This window comes from Bufo gargarizans, chromosome 4 (genome assembly GCF_014858855.1).
Source record: "Bufo gargarizans isolate SCDJY-AF-19 chromosome 4, ASM1485885v1, whole genome shotgun sequence".
Taxonomy (NCBI): Eukaryota; Metazoa; Chordata; class Amphibia; order Anura; family Bufonidae; genus Bufo; species Bufo gargarizans.
The window spans coordinates 521,838,661-521,862,908 of NC_058083.1; the positions used below are offsets into that span (position 1 = coordinate 521,838,661).

Consider the following 24,248-nt stretch of genomic DNA (forward strand, 5'->3'; position numbering starts at 1 on the left):
GGTTGTTTCCTATCATGTGCTTATTTTGAGAAGCTTAGCTCTTTTTTGGAATGGGTGGTGGCAGATGCGGCGAGGTGTAAGTCCATTATCCATAACTTGGATGACTTCTTATGTATTGGCCCCCCAGGTTCGAAGGTTTGTTCGGTGTTGTTGCACACGTTGGTTACTTTGTTTAATAGTTTTGGGGTACCGTTGGCTGTTGAGAAGACCGTAGGTCCAGCTACCGTCTTGGTTTTTTTGAGGATAGAAATTGACACCGTCAGGATGGAGTGTCGGTTGCCCTTGGATAAACTTACGGACCTGAAGAAGGAAGTGTCAAGGGAGGGGCGTTTAAAAAAAATCCAGTTACGAGAGCTTCAATCCCTGCTAGGCAAGCTCAATTTTGCGTGCAGAATCATGCCTATGGGAAAGGTGTTCAGTCGGCGGTTGGCAGGGGTGACGGCGGGGGTGTCTATGCCGCATCATTACGTGCGCTTGAGTAGCGAGTTGAGGGCTGATTTGCAGGAGTGCCTTTTTAGAAGATTATAATGGGAGGTCAATAATGATCGGGAAGGTAATAGATTCTTTTGATTTTGAGCTTTTTACTGATGCAGCCGGGGGTTTTGGGGTGTATTGTAAGGGGCAGTGGTGTGCGGAAGCATGGCCAGAGAGTTGGGTGACGAAGGGTTGGGTTAGGAATTTGGCCTTATTGGAGCTGTTTCCAATAGTGGTGGCAGCGATGCTTTGGGTGGAGTTTTTCTGTAATAAAAAAATCCGGTTTTATTGTGATAATTTGGGGGGTGGTTCAGTCGATTAACGGGTTATCGGCGTCGTCGCCTATGGTGGTTAAGTTGTTACAGTGTTTGGTGCGGGAATGATTATTATTGAATGCATGTGTGGTGGCGGTGCATATACCAGGGGCTGAGAATTCTATTGCTGACGCACTCTCTCGTTCACAGTGGGAGCATTTTCGGCAGCTTGCCCCAGAAGCGGAGGAAGTCGGGCTGGGGAGCCCGGGTTGCCTTTGGATCTGTTGGAAGGACGTAGCGCGGCTCATCCACTCATCTCTGGCGCCCGGTACGTGGGATACTAATGTCAAGGCGTGGCGTTGCTGGGAGGAATGGTGTGATAGGCTTGGGACCTGTGAAGGTGACCTGGAGTTCCCGTTATTGCTTTTCTTAGGCCACTGTAGAGAAGAGGGATGGTCGGTGTCAAAAATAAATAGGTATGTGGCGGGACTTTCATTTGGTTTTAAGTTACGCAAGATGGTTGACTTTACCAGCTCTTTTTTGGTTAGTTACATTTTAAAAGGGTGGCGGCGGTTGCGAGCCGATAAGGACGGGAGGCGTCCAGTCTCTTTTGCGTTGCTTCTGGGATTAGGGGGGCAGTTACAGGATGTCTGCAGCTGGTCTGGGGAGACGAGGCTGTTCCGTTTAGCTTTTTCTTTGGCGTTTTCTTGGGGCCATGCAGTTGGGGGAGCTGATTTCACCCACGGTTAGGCTAGCAGGTGAGTTGCTCGCAGAGGACGTTAAGTTGTTAGGAGACAGGGTGGAGTTTGGCATCCGCCGGTCCAAGACGGATGTGGAGGGAAAAGGGTGCACGGTCGTGCTTGACGAGATCTCGTGGTGTCTCATGTGCCCGGTTCGGTGTTTGAAGGAATATTGGGCGGCAAAAAAAACGGGAGGTCTTGCCGTTGTTGGTCCATGCGGACGGTTTCTTTTTATCCCGTTTTCAGTTCACGGCAATTTTTCGGAGGTGTTTGGATCGGTTGGGGGTGGGCAGCTCCGGTATGCCAGCCACTCGTTTCAGATAGGGGTGGTGACAGAGGCAGCGCGTTTGGGGCTGGAGGGCGGCATGATTAAAAAGATTGGGCGTTGGGAGTCGATCAGGTTCAAGTCATATGTTCGGCCGAAAAAATTGTAGGGCGGCTTCGCTGTGTTCTCCTTGCGTTAATCCTGTTGTTTTGTTATGGTTGGTGCGGACCTGTTTTTGCTCCTTGTTTCTTTTCTTCTTTCATTGCAGGTGCAGAATCTGCATTGGTGTGGATCCTGGGACACTCCTTTGTATTTTGGGGAGCATTGCGGGCGTCGGTTAGACCTGACGGTCAGCAGCTGGGTATTGCTCAATCAGATGCAGTGGTAAGGTGGCTGGGGCGCAGGGGTATGGGTTGGGGCAGTGTGATGGCGGAATTTCAACGTTTGGTTAAGCTAGATAGGACCCCAGACAGTTCAGGTAATTGGTGAGGGATATCAAGTTTGATATGCTTAGGTTATGGGCTTTGTTCCCGAGGTTGGTGACCGTATGGTCCGACATAGTCCCGTGTAAGGTATGGCGCGGGGCCAGATCAGTCGAGGTGGTGAATAGGGCCCGCATAAAAGTCAATAGGGCGATTACGCATTTTATGGCGAGGAACGGGGCAGTGTCGGTCAGGCATGTGAATTTAGGTGATGGACCATGTGATGTGCGCAGTGATGTCATCAAAGGTCCTTTAGCCAGGTTCTGAAGAAAGAAGAGGAGATCCGCTACGTGACCAAGTGGATGGGGTGAGTTAAATTTGTTTATTATTTTTTAACCCTTCCATCCCTAATTTACTAAGCATTCTGTATTAAGAATGCTATTATTTCCTGTGAAGAAGTCCGGGTTCGGGTCTGGGTACCAAACATGACGCTTTGCACTCGCGGGGAAAAATTGCGCATTTTCATGCAACGCACCCGCATCTTTTCCCACACGTCACCCGCAACGCCTGTGTGAAAGAGGCCTTAATCTCTGCAGCTGGACGTTAAAAAAGAAGGCGCACATGGCTCTCCCTACAAACCCCCGGAGCTAGGGGTGGAGCCAGCCACCACTTAGCAACCTCCTGAAAAGGGCTGTGTGAGTTATTAACCTTGGGTTTGCCATGCATACACGGCTATATTGGTTGTTATACATGGCATAGCAATACACATAACATTCAATAACATCACATTAAAGAACAAACCATCTGCAGACACCCCCCCCCACACAAACACACACACACACACACACTGGGGTGCTGCATATGGCGGAGGTGGCTGCCAGTTGCAGTTGGAGATCCTATAGTTGTCTAGATGGGTAAGAAACAAAGGTAGTCACATGCAGTACAGGGTGAAGAGTTAGAAGGCAGGCAAGGTAGAGATGGGACAGGAACCGATTGGTTGTCAGGGGCCGATTCGGGTTAATATAACAGAAAGATAACAGTACTGAAGGAAAAAAAAGGAAAAATAAACTAAAATCAGTTTCCAAAAACGTAAGAGGCGAGAATTCCCCATGTGGTCAGAACAGAAGGAGACGTTTCCTGTTTCCACTTCCGCGTCCAGATGTTTATTCGAAAAGTTCACGACATTCCAAGTACGTGAGAAGGAAGAAATGGATCCGTCATCCGCGTCTCGGGTTCTCCGCCTCGACCTGCTGAATGAGACCCCTCTTCAAGAAAAAGAAAATGTCACAGTGGTAAGAAACAGGATCCCGAGCGCAAACCCCCGCACAAAAGCTGGTTTTGTAATAGCAGACACCTCAGACCACCCTATCCTCACATGCCCTACAAGTACGCTTAAAGTGAACCCGTCACTGCAAGATTCTTTATGGAAAAGGAGCCAGAGCATTCCCTAATATACGGGTTGTATCTGATGAGACAAAAGGACTAATTTATTGTTTTCTAAGAAATAGCGCCACCTTTGCCAGTGGGCTGTATCTAGTATTGCAGTTATCCCCAATCATTTGCAACAGCTGGAGAGTTCCATGAGAAGAAGAATCGTTAATTTCTAACGATAATTTGTTTTCCCTTAGTCCTAACAGTGGCACAGATGGGGTATTCTGCCCCTGTGGACTGGTTAGGACAGGTGGAAGTTTTAATGAAATTAAACAACACATACACACACCCTCCCTGCCCCAATAAAGAGGGGGCGTGACCCCCAGGCCCTTGTGTAGTTACAAGTAGGAAAAAAAACAACTTTAAAGTATAACTAAGGGGGGGGGGGATATTTGTGTGCCACTGTTAGGACTAAGGGAAAACAAATTATCGTTAGAAATTAACGATTCCCTTAAATCCTAACCAGTGGCACAGATGGGGATTTAGCAAGAAGAAACCCCCATGGGAGGGTCCTCATGCCTGGCGGAAGCTAATACTGTCCGGCCAAATGAGGAATAGCTATGAATTTCTAGAATCCACTCTATAGTGTGAGATAAAGGTGGAGTGAGAACTCCAAGAAGCCGACTTACAGATCACATCCAATGGAATCGAGCTTCTCTCTGCAAATTAAGTGGCCACTGCCCGAGTGGAGTGGGCCCTTACAAACTCAGGAGGCTCCGAGCCCTGAGACATATAGGACTCCCGAATTGCCTCTTTAATCCATCGACTGATGGAGGGCTTAGAGGCTTTCCTCCCCTTGTGGGTACCAGAAAAGAGGATAAGGAGGTTTTCATCTCTCCTAAATACCTTGGAGCGTTCCAGGTAAATCCTAAGACATCTCGAAATGTCGAGGGTATGAAGCCCTCTTTCCTCAGAGGAGGGGGTGGAGCCAAAGTCGGCAGGGAAATCACCTGGTTAATGTTGTCAAAAGAAGGCACCTTTGGAATAAAGGTAGGCAGAAATCTAAGTAGTACCCGGTCTTGGAGGAACCTAGTATAAGGTTCAAACGTGGAAAAAGCTTGGAGTTCCCCAACTCGCTTTGCAGAGGTAATGGCCTACAAAAAGGTGATCTTCCAGGTAAGGAACTTGAATTCCACCTCCTCTAGGGGCTCAAAGGGGAGATGATAACCCCCTGAGCACGACCGATAAATCCCAAACAGGGACCGGTCTAATCGCTGTAGGCTTTAATCTTGAAGCTCCCTTCAGGAACCTCTTAATAAGGGGCTCTTGAGAAATAGACCTGTTGAGACAGGCTGAAATTGCTAAAACGTGCACTTTGAGGGTAGAAGGCAGCCCCTTGTCCAGACCGTCTTGCAAAAACTCAAGACAGACCCCGAAAGCCCTTCTATCCTTGGAAGGGACTGATCAACCTCCAGGCCGTCAGGTTGAAGATTTGAGGAGATCTGAGTGTCCCCCGACACCAGTACTCTCTCTGGGGGAAGCCTCCAAAATTGACCCTGACTCATCTGGAAGAGTTGGGTAAACCAAGCTCTCTTTGGCCAGTATGGAATGATGGCGATGACTGACGCTTGGTCCTGCCTGATTTTCATCAAGACCCTTGGTATCAAGGAAATTGGAGGGAAGATGTAGGCCAGCCTGAACCTCCATGGGATTGACAGTGCATCTATTGCCACCGGGTTGTCCTCCCTGTAAAGGGAGCAATACCTCTCCACCTTGGTGTTGAACCTCGTTGCCATGAGATCGATCTCTGGCATGCCCCTCCTGAGCGTTATCTCCTTAAAGACCTCTGGATGAAGTGACCATTCTCCGGTTGGAAGACCTCGGCTCAGGCGATCCGCGATCACATTGTGAACTCCGCGAATGTGAACGGCTGATAAGTGGGTGAGGTTCAGTTCTGCCCAATCCAATATCACCCCTATCTCTCTCAGGAGACTTTGTGACCTCGTGCCTCCCTGCTTGTTGATATACAGCACAGCGGTCATGCTGTCTGACTGTACCTTCACTGCTTTCCCTCGAATGAAGGGAGCAAAATGAAAAAGAGCTAGTCTGATCGCTCTGATCTCCAGGAGATTCAATGACAATGATTTCTCCTGTGGTGTCCAAGTTCCTTGGACTGTCTTGTCCAGAAAATGAGCTCCCCAGCCTACTAGGGATGCATCTGAAGTAAGTATGATCCAAGAGGGCTGGATCAGGGACTTGCCGTCCTCGAGGTGAGACCACCATCTTAGAGAGGATCGGGCATGGTAAGACAGGGAGTGCACGGAATTGAGTCCCCCCGGACTGTGATTCCACTTGGCTAGTACCTCCGACTGAAGCGGACGCAGATGCCATAATGCCCAAGGAACCGCCTCTGCGGTTGATGACATTAGTCCCAACATCTTCATCAATGTTCGAATTGTTACCTCTCGTGGTACTGAGAGAGAATGGGCTGTCAGTTGAACGGATCGCCTTCTCTCGGGAGTGAGATGAATAGTCATCTTTACTGAATCCACCACGAACCCCAGGAACCTTATCGAGGTGGCTGGCAGAAGTTGGGACTTGTCCCAGTTGATTATCCATCCTAGCTGATGAAGGAAGGCGACAGCCTGTTGAATGTGTTGGGACAGGATCGCTTGGCAAGGAGCTCTGAGGAGCCAATCGTCCAGGTAAGGAACTATGCTTAGACCCTGAAGCCTTAGAGCAGCCACCACGGACACCATCACCTTGGTAAAAGTGTGTGGGGCTGAAGAAATCCCAAACGGGAGGGCCACAAACTGAAACTGTTTTACGACCCCCCCCCCCCCCCCCCCGATCCGTACCGCGATCCTTAAGAATCTTCTGGACCCAGGGTGGATGGGAATATGGAGATAAGCATCCTTGAGGTCCAAGGTTGCCAGCAAATCCCCCGGCACAAGAAGATTGGTCACTGACTGGATAGTTTCCATACGGAATTTATTTCGTTTGATAAAACGATTGAAGTACCTCAGATCTATAATCATCCTCCATCCTCTGGTATTCTTGGGTACCAGAAACATTGGGGAATAGATACCTGCTCCCCTCTCTTGGGGGGGGGACCTCCTCTAGAGCCCCCCTCTGAAGATATTCTAGAACATAGCTCTCTAGAACTCTTTGCTTGCTGCAGGGAAGTAACCTTGTCTGGACGAACTTGTCCACGGGCGGACTGCTCAAGTCCACAAGGTAACCTTGAGAAATGATGCGAAGGACCCATTGGTCCTGAATATGATCCTGCCAAAAATCTAGAAAATTTTGTAGGCGCCCGCCTACGGGAATGTGGGGAGCAGGGAGCATTGGACATCCAGTCAGACCAGCTAAATACCAAGAGCCTCGAGGAGGCCCGCAATCAGAGCGACGAGGACTTCTTGGGGGGTCTAGATCCCCTAGAGGATTTTCCTACTCTACGGGAACCCCAATCTCTCTGGGTTCTAGGTTGAGGTTACGTCCTGGAACCATACCTCTTGCCCCGACCACGAAAGGACTGCTGGGGAAGGGACTTGCCTTTCTTGTCCGACAGCCCCTCCATTATCTGGTCTAGCTCTGCTCCAAAAAGTTTGCCGGGTTCATAAGCCATAGCGCACAGGTTATGCTTAGAGGTAATATCATCCTTCCAAGGCTTCAACCAGAGCGGACGCCTGCCCGGGGTTTAAAGCGCCATGGACTTGGATGCCAACTTCAATTGTTGTGGAGCAGCGTCACAAAAGAAGTCGATGGCTAAACTGGCCGTCTTACAGGAGGCCAAGATGTCATCCCTGGAACCCCCCTGGTCCAGGTCAGACTGTATCTGGGTGAACCTTGATCTAAGAAAATTCGCCACTTCTGATGACGCAATAGTGACTGAGGCAGAGGCAGACGCTGAAGAAAAAAACCCGCCTAAGGGCGCAATCCGCCTTCCGATCCATCGGATCTTGGAGGCTTGATCCGTCGTCCGATGGGATTAAAGTCCTCCTTGATAGTTTGGAAATAGCCATGTCCACCTTTGGGACAGGCCCCCAGGATGATACCTGATCCTCCTTTACAGGAAAAACTGCCTTGAATCTCTTGTTTAAATGCGGCCTGCTATCGGCAGGGCGGAGGAGGGAAGTGACGTCACATGACATCACTTTCCCAAGATGGCGGCGCCCAGCAGAACATGCGGACACCGCTACAGCCGCATGGGGAAGAGCCGACGCCGGAGCACACAAACTGGTGAGTGCCCGACCTACGGCCCCATCATAGACAGGATTCGAGTCAAAACAATCCGACCCGGCCAGCTACAACAACCTCCTCCGCCGAAACGGAGGAGGGGACCACCCATCCTAACTGTCCAAAGGACAGAAAAAAACACAAGGGCCTGGGGGTCACGCCCCCTCTTTATTGGGGCAGGGAGGGTGTGTGTATGTGTTGTTTAATTTCATTAAAACTTCCACCTGTCCTAACCAGTCCACAGGGGCAGAATACCCCATCTGTGCCACTGGTTAGGACGTAAGGGAATACTCCCATCATTTCTGGGAGGCTTTCATCGATGAATCGGGACAGGGGGCGGGGGCGGGTCAAATGTTGGGAGGAATGCCGTGGTGCACATACAAGTTCCTGCCTTAATTTATGCTGCATCATGTGCTATATTTTTTTATGCATAATTTATATAATATACCGCTGTCCCTTTAATTAGGGTTCCCCCTCTGCTCAAGCATGGGAGTTGGGAGAAGACTGTCCCCAGGTGCTATGTTTTTGGAGGATCTGGCCACATAGATGGTGCTGTGACACATTGCCGTGGGCTCCAGCTGAGTGGCACTTAAAGGGGTTCTCCCATGATTAATGTAAAAAATAAAAATCAGACATCATATAGTACAGGACAATCTATTTCTAACAAAGCCAGAACCAGCCCTGGACCTCACATTGATCCAGAGATCTCCCCATTCATTGCTCTGCTAGATTTATATCAAGCTGACAGCTCAAGGGGAGTGTCTTCTCTGCTGCAGCTCAGGAGGCGTGTCTCAGCTCTACCTATCACAGCTCAGGAGGCGTGTCCATGTTCTCCCTATCACAGCTCAGGAGGCATTTGAAGGATGAAACTGAGCATGTGCGGCCATCTCAGTGAGCTGGACAAAGAAATAAGAGAACAAACAGCAGGTGGCGCTATGCAGATACATTTTTAATTACATGCAATTACAAAAGTATTCAGATCCAGGTGCCGGTTTGAAAACTGTAGAATATTTTTGGTGGGACAACCCCTTTAAGAAACGTTGCTCCCGCCATGTGGAGAGTGTGTGCTGGCTGTGACCCTAACTGATAGTCCTGCTCAGGGGTGCACCACCAATGAGGCCAGGTGAGGCAATCGCCTCAGGATAGCAACAGCTAGGGGCAAGAGGGGGGCAGCGGAAGGGCCATGGGCAATGAGCGCTTTATACAGGTAGTAAAGGTTCCCACGCATGGTAAGAGCGGAGCCAGTTACTGCACCGAGGCAGTCATATGGTCCAGGAACTTTGCTGGCCCAGGCGGGTGCCGACAGGAGTCTCCCTAGAGTTGTCCTGAGTCAGGTTTGCAGGATTTCCCTTGTGTCAGGGAAGGGTCTAAGGTACTTACAGCAGAGAAACGGACGACCATTGCACCTAAAGTATTGTGCCCAAAGTGGAACCAGTAAGCACATTGTACCTCATCATTGGAAGACTGCAACCAACAAGATTGTGCCTCCGTGAAAGATTGTACTATGAAGAGTTAAAGGGGTTGTCCAAGGCCTATAATGCCCCCCCCCCCTAGCCCAGGCTGCTCACACAGGTTGTACTTACCTCACTCCCTGGCACCCGCGTCGCTTCTGATGCCGCCAAGGCCGCCACTGCATCTCCCCGTCGCACGGATGAAAACATCTGGAGTCTGGGGAGGGGGCATCCAATAGCAGGCCGCGATGGGAACGAGCCTCCCTAGTGTCACCAGCGATGCAAGGGAGGCTCGTTCCCATCGCGGCCCGCTATTGGCCGCCCTCCTCCCATCGCTCAGAAGCGACACAGGTGCCGGGGAGTGAGGTAAGTACTATCTGTGTAAGGGGCCCGGGCATATGGGGGGGGGGGGCATTATAGGACGTTGACAACCCCTTTAACTCTTTCAGCCAAGTTCTGTAAACAGCAACAGTTTTGCACCTCCGCTCTGGGTCCGTTTTGTCAGGGAGAAACCACGATGAGAAGGGCGCCACCCTGTGGTGTGGAGAACCCTACCGACCACGACTCTCACTTCAAATATCTGCGGTGACCTTCCTTTTCTCACCGGTAGTTTATCATCATTCTGTGCTTTCTATAATCAGCTCCCAGTGGGCTCGCGCTTGACCCTAGCAGCCGATCTGAAGAAGCAGAGCTGCAGTGTAAAGCATGTGATCGGACTAGGCAGTAGCTTCACGCTTTACATTTTACATTTCATAACTTCCTCCATATTCATTCAAGGATAAGCAGCTCTGAATTTGGGTCGATCCCGCAGCGAGGAGCCAAATTAGATTTTTCATAGTCCGTTGTCCCAGCGAGCCCATCGCACATACAGTAACCGCGAAAGACGAAGAAAAAGAATGGCGCCTCTTTGTCTCCCGGCTCACCGCCGCGGCTCAGATAATGGCAAATGTAACAGCTTTAATAGGACAGAGACAAAGAATGGCACCTGCGTCGTGTCTTCCCGGGGCCCCTTTGATAATACATCCCGCCGTCTCAGCCACCGGCCGCACGGAGAAGACGGTTATTGTGCGGCGGCCCCTGATTTCACAGCCTTCCATTGAAACGACATCGCCGCCCACGGGGTGAAGCCTTTTTGCAGACTTCTAAGTGAACCGTGGGAGATTCGTCGTCGGTTTCTATCACATAAAAAAGACAAAATGCTCAAAAATATTATTATAAAACATGGCGTGACTTTTCTTAAAGGGACATCACCCACGTAGGTAGGTGCTTCACAAAGCTCCTCAGGTGCTAGAGCAAGACTCCCATCACAGCGCCAGCTGCACTACCCCTGTGACCTCATAACAATTAGGGCTCATTCAGGCGGCCGTATGCTGTCCGCAAAAATGCGGATCCGTTTTTTTTTTTTCAGATCCGATGTTGACCCATTTATGGGGCACTTTTCTTCCATTCCACGGCTCAGCAAAACAAATGAAACATGTTCTATACTTCATACAGTCATTGAAGTCTATGGGTACGCAAAAAACGGATCCGCATTTTTGCGGATAGCATACAGCAGTCTGAATGAGCCCTTACATTCATAGGGACCTCAATGACCACATACCTGACAGTGCCCCCATGGCAAATATAGTCGAAGTGGCCTCATATTAAGGGCTCATTCAGACTGCCGCGTGCTGTCCGCAAAAATGCGGATCAGTTTTTTGCGCATTAGATGCAGACCGATTAATTTTTATGGGGCCTTTTTCTTCCGTTCTACGGCTCCGTAAAACAAATAAAACGTGTCCTATACTTGTCAGTGAAAATCAAGACTTGGCCCCACTGAAGTCTATGGGTCAGCAAAAATGCGGAATGCAATAAAAAAAAAATTGCGGACATGCTGAACCGTCCGCCAAAAAACAGATCCGCATTTTTGCGGCCAGCATACCACTGAATGAGCCCTAATGCAAATTAAAGTGCCCCCATAACAAGAGCACTCCTATAAACGCCACCATGGTGTCCCATAACAAGGACAGTCACCGTGTCGTAAAAAAATAAAAAGAGAAACACAGCGCCCCCATATTAAGGACAGGGACAACAACCTCATAAAAATGAAAAAACGCAGCACCCCCATAACAAGGGCAATCACAGTGCCACCCGCCATAATGCCAATTACAGTGTCCCCCATTTCAAGGACAATGTCATTGACCTCCGAAAAAATGAATTCAAGCACATTCACCGCCCCCTGACAAGAACAATGGCGCCCCATAAGGGCTCATGCACACGACCGTATGTATTTTGCGGTCCGCAAAAAATAAGGGTGACGTCCTTGTGCATTCTGTATTTTGCGGAACGGAACAGCTGGCCCCTAATAGAACAGTCATATCCTTGTCCGTAATGCAGACAATAATAGGAGATGTTCTATTTTTTTGCGGAACGGAAATACGGACATACGGAAACGGAATGCACAAGGAATAGCTTCCGTGTTTTTTTTTTTTTTTGCGGACCCATTGAAGCTAATGGTTCCGCATACGGTCCGCAAAAAAAATGATAAAAACAGTCACAGTGACCTCATAGAAATGACAATCAGAGCGCCTCCATAATGAGACGACAATCAGAGTGCCTCCATAATGAGACAACAATCAGAGTGCCTCCATAATGAGACAACAATCAGAGTGCCTCCATAATGAGACGACAATCAGAGTGCCTCCATAATGAGACGACAATCAGAGCGCCTCCGTAATGAGACGACAATCAGAGCGCCTCCATACTGAGACGACAATCAGAGCGCCTCCACGATGAGACGACAATCAGAGCGCCTCCATAATGAGACGACAATCAGAGTGCCTCCATAATGAGACGACAATCAGAGTGCCTCCATAATGAGACGACAATCAGAGTGCCTCCGTAATGAGACGACAATCAGAGTGCCTCCATGATGAGACGACAATCAGAGTGCCTCCATAATGAGACAACAATCAGAGTGCCTCCATAATGAGACGACAATCAGAGTGCCTCCATAATGAGACGACAATCAGAGCGCCTCCGTAATGAGACGACAATCAGAGCGCCTCCATACTGAGACGACAATCAGAGCGCCTCCACGATGAGACGACAATCAGAGCGCCTCCATAATGAGACGACAATCAGAGTGCCTCCATAATGAGACGACAATCAGAGTGCCTCCATAATGAGACGACAATCAGAGTGCCTCCGTAATGAGACGACAATCAGAGTGCCTCCATGATGAGACGACAATCAGAGTGCCTCCAAGATGAGACGACAATCAGAGCGCCTCCATACTGAGACGACAATCAGAGCGCCTCCACGATGAGACGACAATCAGAGCGCCTCCATAATGAGACGACAATCAGAGCGCCTCCACGATGAGACGACAATCAGAGTGCCTCCATAATGAGACGACAATCAGAGTGCCTCCATAATGAGACGACAATCAGAGCGCCTCCACGATGAGACGACAATCAGAGTGCCTCCATAATGAGACGACAATCAGAGTGCCTCCATGATGAGACGACAATCAGAGTGCCTCCATAATGAGACGACAATCAGAGTGCCTCCATAATGAGACGACAATCAGAGTGCCTCCATGATGAGACGACAATCAGAGCGCCTCCATGATGAGACGACAATCAGAGCGCCTCCATAATGAGACGACAATCAGAGCGCCTCCATAATGAGACGACAATCAGAGTGCCTCCATGATGAGACGACAATCAGAGCGCCTCCATGATGAGACGACAATCAGAGTGCCTCCATAATGAGACGACAATCAGAGCGCCTCCATGATGAGACGACAATCAGAGTGCCTCCATAATGAGACGACAATCAGAGCGCCTCCATAATGAGACGACAATCAGAGCGCCTCCATACTGAGACGACAATCAGAGCGCCTCCATAATGAGACGACATTCAGAGTGCCTCCATACTGAGACGACAATCAGAGCGCCTCCATAATGAGACGACAATCAGAGCGCCTCCATAATGAGACGACAATCAGAGCGCCTCCATACTGAGACGACAATCAGAGCGCCTCCATAATGAGACGACAATCAGAGTGCCTCCATACTGAGACGACAATCAGAGCGCCTCCATAATGAGACGACAATCAGAGTGCCTCCATGATGAGACGACAATCAGAGCGCCTCCATAATGAGACGACAATCAGAGTGCCTCCATAATGAGACGACAATCAGAGTGCCTCAATACTGAGACGACAATCAGAGCGCCTCCATAATGAGACGAGAATCAGAGTGCCTCCATAATGAGACGACAATCAGAGCGCCTCCATGATGAGACGACAATCAGAGTGCCTCCATAATGAGACGACAATCAGAGCGCCTCCATAATGAGACGACAATCAGAGTGCCTCCATACTGAGACGACAATCAGAGTGCCTCCATAATGAGACGACAATCAGAGTGCCTCAATACTGAGACGACAATCAGAGCGCCTCCATAATGAGACGAGAATCAGAGTGCCTCCATAATGAGACGACAATCAGAGCGCCTCCATGATGAGACGACAATCAGAGTGCCTCCATACTGAGACGACAATCAGAGTGCCTCCATACTGAGACGACAATCAGAGTGCCTCTATAATGAGACGACAATCAGAGTGCCTCCATACTGAGACGACAATCAGAGTGCCTCCATAATGAGACGACAATCAGAGTGCCTCCATACTGAGACGACAATCAGAGTGCCTCCATACTGAGACGACAATCAGAGTGCCTCTATAATGAGACGACAATCAGAGTGCCTCCATACTGAGACGACAATCAGAGTGCCTCTATAATGAGACGACAATCAGAGTGCCTCCATACTGAGACGACAATCAGAGTGCCTCCATACTGAGACGACAATCAGAGTGCCTCCATACTGAGACGACAATCAGAGTGCCTCCATACTGAGACGACAATCAGAGTGCCTCTATAATGAGACGACAATCAGAGTGCCTCCATACTGAGACGACAATCAGAGTGCCTCCATAATGAGACGACAATCAGAGTGCCTCCATACTGAGACGACAATCAGAGTGCCTCCATGATGAGACGACAATCAGAGCGCCTCCATAATGAGACGACAATCAGAGTGCCTCCATACTGAGACGACAATCAGAGCGCCTCCATAATGAGACGACAATCAGAGTGCCTCCATGATGAGACGACAATCAGAGCGCCTCCATACTGAGACGACAATCAGAGTGCCTCCATACTGAGACGACAATCAGAGTGCCTCCATACTGAGATGACAATCAGAGTGCCTCCATACTGAGACGACAATCAGAGCGCCTCCATAATGAGACGACAATCAGAGTGCCTCCATAATGAGACGACAATCAGAGCGCCTCCATACTGAGACGACAATCAGAGCGCCTCCATAATGAGACGACAATCAGAGCGCCTCCATAATGAGACGACAATCAGAGCGCCTCCATAATGAGAATAGTGACAGACGGAAACAGAAACCAGAAACACGGATAATCTTAATAGGAACCCTCAATGTTCCACGGGGCGTAGATATCAGGGCTGCAGAGATAAGTAGCAGAGACCCGGGGGGTACAAAGATATGGGGGGGGGGGGGGCTGTTGTATTGGCTCACAGTTATGTCTCTGAGGTTTAAAAGGGGGCATAAAAAGAAGAGACAAGATATGTGCGTAGGAGCTGCGTACTCAAAACAAAAAAACGCTTTTCATAAAGTTTCTTTTATGAAAATGCTTCATTTCTGTGTCAGATTCTTTGTGAATGTGGAGGTCGCCCTTTTGGATGAACACTTCAGGACACTTTGTACACGGCTCTGTTACCAGCGGAGTTCTTCTTTATATTCCATCTCCATCATAAACTGATTCTGAATGCAAATAAGTTCCAGGGACCTGTAATTTCATGATGATGATGATGACCCCTTCGCTTCGTTTTGCATTCAGTCACTCTTTTATTAGTTTACAAGGTGCAGAGAGCGGAATAGCAGAGTGCAAGCTGCGCTGAGCGCCCCACCGGACTGCCTGCTGACAGCTATGGAAGTGGATGTGCGTGATACCTTGTTACTGCATCATCAGCATTAGGGCTCAAGCACACGGCCGTATGTATTTTGCTGTCCGCAAAACACATATCCGCAAAAAATACGGATGACGTCCATGTGCTTTCCGTATTTTGCGGAACGGAACAGCTGGCCCCTGATAGAACAGTCCTATTCTTGTCCGTAATGCGGACTATAATAGGACATATTCTATTTTTTTGCGGAAACGGAATGCACACGGAGTAACTTCTTTTATTTTGCGGACCCATTGAAAGTAATGGTTCCGCATACAGTCCGCAAAAAATACGGAACGGACGTGGAAAGAAAATACGTTTGTGTGCATGAGCCCTTGTTAGGTGCATTATAACTAGCAACCAGCAGAATTGTGAATGCAGCTCTGGATGTGACTGGAATATGAGACATCGAATGAGCATTACATGTAGATGTGACTCAGTAGTAGTGCACCGCTCTACACTGCTGAGGTCTCTCAGTTATTAGGACTAGTGACGGGGTCCACTCGTATCCTATACAAACATTTGTGCATGAGCTCCACATGTATACTGCCATCCTCATGTACTCCCCGCACTGCCGGCCCTGGCAGGAAGTTCTGCCAACTCGTCATCGTTATGTAATAATAACGCTTATGTAACAGATCAGCAGATCACAGCTACATTATATCTATTATCTATCTGATATCTATTTATTATCTATCTATCTCATATCTATCTATCTATCTATTATCTATCCCATATCTATCTATCTATTATCTATTACTATCTATCTAGTCTATCTATCTATCTATCTCCTATCTTAGCTATCTATATAGCTTACGTCATATCTAGCTATCTATCTATCTCATGAATCTATCTATCTAGTCTTCTATCTCCTATCCTATCTATCATCTAATCTATCTATCTATTCTATCTATATCTATCTATCTATCTATCTTCTATATATCTAGCTCATATCTATATATCTCATATCATCGATCTATCTATCTCATATCTATCTATCTATCATCTATCTATCTATCCCATATCTAGCTATCTATCTCATATCTACTATCTATCTATCTATCTATCTATCTATCTATCTCATATCTATCTATCTATCTCATATCTATCTATCTATCTATCTATCTATCTATCTCATATCTATCTATCTATCTATCTATCTCATATCTATCTATCTATCTATCTATCTACCTATCTATCTATCTATCTATCTATCTATCTCATATCTATCTATCTATCTATCTATCCCATATCTATCTATCTATCTATCTATCTATCTATCTATCTATCTATCTATCTATCCATCTATCCAGTGTCGGACTTTTATCATTACTTCTATCTCAGATTGTCATGTACCTGGCTGCCATCTATAAGGAGGGCTCGGGCGGCCCCCTGGGTATCGACCCCCCGGAGTATTTCCCTGTAGGTTCTATGGCCAATCTGCCCCTGCTGATGTACGTGATGTCACTGGCCGAGGAAGGGGCCTCAGTGCCTAAAGGAGCGCCGCAGCCCCTTCCAACAACTGATTTGAGGGGATGGCAGAAGTAGGACCCCTAGTGATTAGATATTGATGACCTGTCATCAATATTCAACTCCCAGAATGCTCAGATAGATGTAGGACAGACACGGACTCCTGTCAGACAATCTTCCCTTACACCCTGTTGCTACGTGCAGGGGTACACTTAGCTTTCCTGCTGCCTCAGGGGAAAATTCTAATTGCGCCCCTTCCCCCCATGAAAATATCACAGTCCTGTCTCTGCAGAGTTTGCCATGCAGACTTTTTCTATTATCATCCCCTTCTCAGTGCCCCACATTGTTATCCTGCTGTTACCCCCAATACTGTGCCCGCTGTGCTCCCCAATGCACCCAAACATGATACTGCAAAAATAACATTGCAATACAGATAATACCCCCCTAAATACCAGCGCTCCCAGACTGCTCTCAATAGTACCGGTGCCCCCTACAGCAGTGATAGCCAGTTTGCCGTGTTCGCTTGCGAACACATGCGGGCGGCCATCTTAACTCACAAGTCCGGCGAGCCGGTCTGAAACAAATGCGGTCACCGGGAGCAGGCAGTTCCGAGAACAGCCCGATGAAGGCCCCAGTAATACAGACATCACCTGTGATGCAGTCCACGGGCCTCTTCCTGTGGCCTGAGTTTCCGCATCCCTACGCAAGAGATTGTGATGCCATCACTGCGACATCTGCATGGGGTCTCAGGCATCAGGATGCCTCCCGGAATCCAGCGCAGGCGGTCACCATGATGTTCCACAATCTCATTTCTCTGGTAATCGGTCTTCAGTGCAGGCGGTCGCAGGTGGTTTCCATGTTTTCCTGGAACGCTGTCTCTTCATACACTGGTTGCTATGGTTTAATAGATTTTTTATGATGAATAGGTTTAACGTGATAAAGGAAGAATCCTTAAATATGTTCTGAAATTAGATCTCAGTTGCTAAGCAAAGCTGCGGTATAATATCTTCAGGGCATTTAATTACCTGGAACAGATTTATATAGATATATATACACACAATTATACTGAGGAGAGCTTGACCCAAATCCTGCTAAAAGTGGAGAGCGTGTAATCCGTATGACCGTAGTAGTGTGAAAGAAGACAGCGAGTATTGGGGTACAGGATAGTGACACTGACACTTGGGGTACAGGATAGTGACACTGACACTTGGGGTACAGGATAGTGACACTGACACTTGGGGTACAGAATAATGACACTGACACTTGGGGTACAGGATAGTGACACTGACACTTGGGGTACAGGATAATGACACTGACACTTGGGGTACAGGATAATGACGCTGACACTCGGGTACAGGATAATGACACTGACACTTGGGGTACAGGATAGTGACACTGACACTCGGGGTACAGGATAGTGACACTGACACTCGGGGTACAGGATAATGACACTGACACTTGGGGTACAGGATAATGACACTGACATTTCAGATACAGGATAATGACACTGACACTTGGGGTACAGGATAATGACACTGACACTTGGGGTACAGGATAGTGACACTGACACTTGGGGTACAGGATAATGACACTGACACTCGGGGTACAGGATAATGACACTGACACTCGGGGTACAGGATAACGACACTGACACTCGGGTACAGGATAGTGACACTGACACTTGGGGTACAGGATAGTGACACTGACATCTGGGGTACAGGATAGTGACACTGACACTCGGGGTACAGGATAATGACACTGACACTCGGGGTACAGGATAATGACACTGACACTCGGGGTACAGGATAATGACACCGACACTTGGGGTACAGGATAACGACACTGACACTTGGGGTACAGGATAGTGACACTTACACTTGGGGTACAGGATAGTGACACTGACACTCGGGGTACAGGATAATGACACTGACACTCGGGGTACAGGATAACGACACTGACACTTGGGGTACAGGATAGTGACACTGACACTTGGGGTACAGGATAATGACACTGACACTCGGGGTACAGGATAATGACACTGACACTCGGGGTACAGGATAACGACACTGACACTCGGGTACAGGATAGTGACACTGACACTTGGGGTACAGGATAGTGACACTGACACTGGGGTACAGGATAATGACACTGACACTTGGGGTACAGGATATGACACTGACACTTGGGGTACAGGATAATGACACTGACACTTGGGGTACAGGATAATGACACTGACACTCGGGGTACAGGATAACGACTGACACTTGGGGTACAGGATATGACACTGACACTTGGGGTACAGGATAGTGACACTGACACTTGGGGTACAGGATAGTGACACTGACACTCGGGGTACAGGATAATGACACTGACACTTAGGGTACAGGATAATGACACTGACACTTGGGGTACAGGATAATGACACTGACACTTGGGGTACAGGATAGTGACACTGACACTCGGGGTACAGGATAATGACACTGACACTCGGGGTACAGGATAATGACCTGACACTCGGGGTACAGGATAATGACACTGACACTTGGGTACAGGATAAACGCTGACACTTGGGGTACAGGATAATGACGCTGACACTTGGGGTACAGGATAACGACACTGACACTCGGGGTACAGGATAATGACACTGACACTTGGGGTACAGGATAATGACACTGACACTTGGGTACAGGATAACGACACTGACACTGGGGTACAGGATAATGACACTGACACTTGGGGTACAGGATGATGACACTGACACTTGGGGTACAGGATAATGACACTGACACTTGGGGTACAGGTAATGACACTGACACTCGGGGTACAGGATAGTGACACTGACACTCGGGGTACAGGATAATGACACTGACACTTGGGGTACAGGATAGACACTGACACTTGGGGTACAGGATAATGACACTGACACTTGGGGTACAGGATAGTGACACTGACACTCGGGGTACAGGATATGACACTGACACTCGGGGTACAGGATAATGACACTGACACTCGGGGTACAAGATGACACTGACACTTGGGGTACAGGATAATGACACTGACACTCGGGGTACAGGATAGTGACACTGACACTTGGGGTACAGGATAGTGACGCTGACACTCGGGGTACAGGATAATGACACTGACACTTGGGGTACAGGATAATGACACTGACACTTGGGGTAGAGGATAGTGACACTGACACTTGGGGTACAGGATAGTGACACTGACACTTGGGGTACAGGATAGTGACACTGACACTTAGGGTACAGGATAGTGACGCTGACACTTGGGGTACAGGATAGTGACACTGACACTTGGGGTACAGGATAGTGACACTGACACTTGGGGTACAGGATAGTGACACTGACACTTGGGGTACAGGATGATGACACTGACACTTGGGGTACAGGATAGTGACACTGACACTCGGGGTACAGGATAGTGACACTGACACTTGGGGTACAGGATGATGACACTGACACTTGGGGTACAGGATAGTGACACTGACACTTGGGGTACAGGATAGTGACACTGACACTTAGGGTACAGGATAGTGACACTGACACTTAGGGTACAGGATAGTGACGCTGACACTTGGGGTACAGGATAGTGACACTGACACTTGGGGTACAGGATAGTGACACTGACACTTGGGGTACAGGATAGTGACACTGACACTTGGGGTACAGATAATGACACTGACACTTGGGGTACAGATAATGACACTGACACTCGGGGTACAGGATAGTGACACTGACACTCGGGGTACAGGATAATGACACTGACACTCGGGGTACAGGACGGTGACGCTGACACTTGGGGTACAGGATAGTGACGCTGACACTTGGGGTACAGGATAGTGACGCTGACACTCGGGGTACAGGATAGTGACACTGACACTCGGGGTACAGGATAATGACATGGCTTATAAAAGAGAACAGCAGATCAAGTAGGGAGAAGGTAGATTTTTGGGGCGTCGCCCCCTAATAATGAGGTCCGGGACACTTCCTGCCCTCTTTGTTGCTGTCTGTCCCGCGGTCCGGTCACAAGGACACACATATGAGCCCTGTTTGTTTTAGCGCAGGACGGATGCAGCTCGGGATGTCATATTCAAACTCCAGGGATCCACATTTACATGGCGCTCGGGCGGCCCCTGGATCATTCAAATTACTTTCCATCGCTGAGGTATTTTTTTCCATTCGTGGTTAAAGGATTTATCCAAATTGACCTCCGTCTCGTGTGCTGGAGAAACTCCTCAGCTGCGAGATTTACCCATGAAATTTAGATACCCCCCACCCCACTAAACACCGGGATGTCCTTTTTTTTTTTGCCAATTTTTGCCAAATTGCACCTGTTTCTGGAAAAGCTGGGTGATTAAATGGCTGCCATACAGGTACATCGCCCAGCTTGAACTGCAAGTTTTTCTGGTTTTGCAAAAATACATCACGAGAGGGATGTACGGGGTTGGACTGGGGCGTCCTTGGGTCCAACAGAGGAAATTATTCTCAGGGCCCAACGCCCATGTCATCAATAACGTCTAATAGGTTTTGATTCAAAGAAATAGATCCTAGTGGCAAGTGATGGGCAGCTCCAAAGGATTATTTTCACCCGGACCTTTGGGGCCTATTATGGTCTCAGGGCCCGGGCCCCTTGGAGGGTCCTCTGATGGCCTGGTGGGCCAGTACAACGATGGGGATGTTTTACGGTATATCTAGGAAAATGTGCCAGTCAGGGGGTGGGTGAAAATTTTTAAAAATATGTCCATCTTTACAACCAAAATGAATGAAAAATGAATGTGTCTCCATGGTAACAGACTACAAACAAACCCTGTGTAGTCAGGCTTGTCTTCTACACATACCCCCTTCTATCTGCCCCCTACTTCTTGTGAGATACATTTGGGGACAGATGGAGCTGATGATGACCACAGGACCAGACTACACAGGGTTTGGCTGTAGTCTGTTACCATGGAGACACATAGGTAGGCACAGGAGTTATGTACACAAAAAATAGGAAATTATTTATTCCTCTATCAAGATTTTTTTTATATATATGTTTTTAGTCCTTACTTATTGATATCAACACTCTCTGGATGGAGACATATAAATCTTGCTTTGTTTGGAGGCAGACTGACCATCCCTCAGGTCTACCGATTGCAAAGATGCAGATTGGGCATGTCGGATTTCCCTCTCAGTGATTAGCAGCGCCAGATGTGTGTGAGCAGCGTGTTATCCCCCTGTTCCTCTGGCTATAACTCGTCAGACAGCCATCTTACCCTCAGCTTCGAGGGGACAATCAACAGCGGCCTGTGAGTTTGTCCTACTAAAGCATGTTATTTAGCTCCCCCTGCTGGTGGGGCGGAGTACACTGTTTTCTTATCTCACATCAAACTTTTTTTTTTTTTTTGCAGAAATAACCTGTTTGTTTGTTTCTTTGAAGCTTTCGTGTTGGGGGATCTTCATGTCCACATCCAGAAGGTCTTCACGCCTGGGGATAATATTGTTTGATCGTTATTATTTAAAGTACAGAAGTCAACACAGGAAGCTGACGCCACAATGTTGTCACCGCCGTCATCTGATGAAAAGGAGGAAACTCAAAGTTACTAAAATCAAACTTCAAAGAGAAAATACCATTGTCTCAGGTGTTACCGCCACAGTCTATGGCTCTGACATCGGGGCCTACGGAGGAAGCTCAGTGCAGTCGATGGACAAGCTAAAAGTCACACTGATGGTCAAGAAAGTTATGTTTAGCTGTACATTCAATGTTCTTCTTGTGCATTGTAGTCACAGGTTCACCATGGCAGCAAAAATGTCACTATAGCATCTACAGTCCTAAAATAGTAGCCGCAGCCCTGACATAGCAGTCACAGTCCCAAAATACCAGCCACAGCTCCACCATAGCAGTCACAGGTCCACCATGGCAGAAAAAATTTCACTATAGCAGTCACAGTCCTAAAATAGTAGCCGCAGCCCCGACATAGCAGTCACAGTCCCAAAATAGTAGCCGCAGCCCCGACATAGCAGTCACAGGTCCAAAATACCAGCCACAGCTCCACCACAGCAGTCACAGGTCCACCATGGCAGAAAAAATGTCACTATAGAAGTCACAGTCCTAAAATAGTAGCCACAGCCCCGACATAGCAGTCACTGGCTCACTATAGCAGCAAAAAGGTCACCATAATACCCACAGTCCCAAAATACCATCCACGGTGCCCCCATAGCAGTCACAGTCCCATCACAGCAGTCACAATCCCAAAATAGTAGCCACAGTCCCAACATAGCAGTCACGGTGCCAACATAATAGCAATCACAATCCCACCATAGCATACACAGCCCTACAATATCAGCCACAGTCCCGCCAAAGCAGCCACACATCCCACAACTGCAGTCCCAGTCCCACCATGGCAGCCGTAGTACCACCCCACCATAGCAGTCCTATCACAGTAGCCACAGTATCGACATAGCAGCCGCAGTCCAATAATAGCATTCGCAGTCTTACCATAATAGCCACAGTCTAACCAAAGCACCCACATTCCCGTTATTACAGTCCCAGTCCCACCATAACAGCCACAGCAGCCACAGTGTCCTCCTCGTTAAAAAAAAAAGTTCTCGACTGGACAGCCTCTCCAGGAGAAGTGTAGTAACCTTCCAGAACGACCCTCTGCTAAAAATTTAGGGGGTCATTTATTATACTGAAATACGCTTAAATTTGGCAGGCGCAGATGGCGGCGCAGCGGTTAGTTGCGTTGTAGACGTTGGTCTTAATAAACCCCATCACTGGTGGTGGATCCGCTGCAGTTATGTAGAGGCGCTGGCCTCTCTATAACTTCGGTGGATCATGCCCTAGTTCTAAATGTAAGACAGCTCCCTTGCTGTCTTACATTTTTAGACCTTTTTTCTACGCCCGAAACAGGCGTTGAAAACGGTAAATGAGACGGGACTGCCGGCCCCTCCAATTTCCCGTCCACAGCACGCCCACTTATTTAGACCTGGCGTGATCGGAGCGAAAAAACAGACCACAATCTGCGTCTGAGATACGCCTAATATAGACGTATTTCAGCTTAATAAATGACCCCCAATGTTTCAAACCGTGCCCGAAAGTTGCCACAAATGCAGACTCTGTTTCAGGACCACCAAATTCCCCCTGCTGCTTATAGTCACCTCTGTCCTGACTGATATGGGGGCGCTGTAAGCAGACTGACTGTCACAGGGGTGGGGTGCACTGAGGCTATGAGAAGTCGTCTCTACGCTCTGCATATTTAGTTAAAAGCTGCTATGATTTCCATACTCTGGTCTATTAGTAGCTTCCTGCACAGGTGCGCCATCTGGTGGTCAAACGTTACAATGTTTACAATGTATCGCATGTTTCTTTTATCTTTTTTTTTAATCTTACATCTCTACATTCAGAGAGTCATATCTCTCTGTGAGAGCTTGTTTTTGGGTTGGGTTTATACTATATACGTGTATTTTTAACCTAGATTTTTAGGAGCTGCTTATATATCGTTGTCCATGTGATTCATTTCATAATATATCTATGCAGGGGC

General features: G+C 48.2%; 1 long non-coding RNA gene across 1 annotated transcript; it reads left to right on the forward strand.

The window, feature by feature from the left end:
• Positions 1-3,238: 3,238 nt before the first annotated feature.
• LOC122935984 lies at positions 3,239-24,248 on the forward strand. The gene is made up of 2 exons (XR_006388860.1): positions 3,239-3,447; positions 22,145-24,248. It is a non-coding gene; the product is annotated as an uncharacterized LOC122935984 (long non-coding RNA).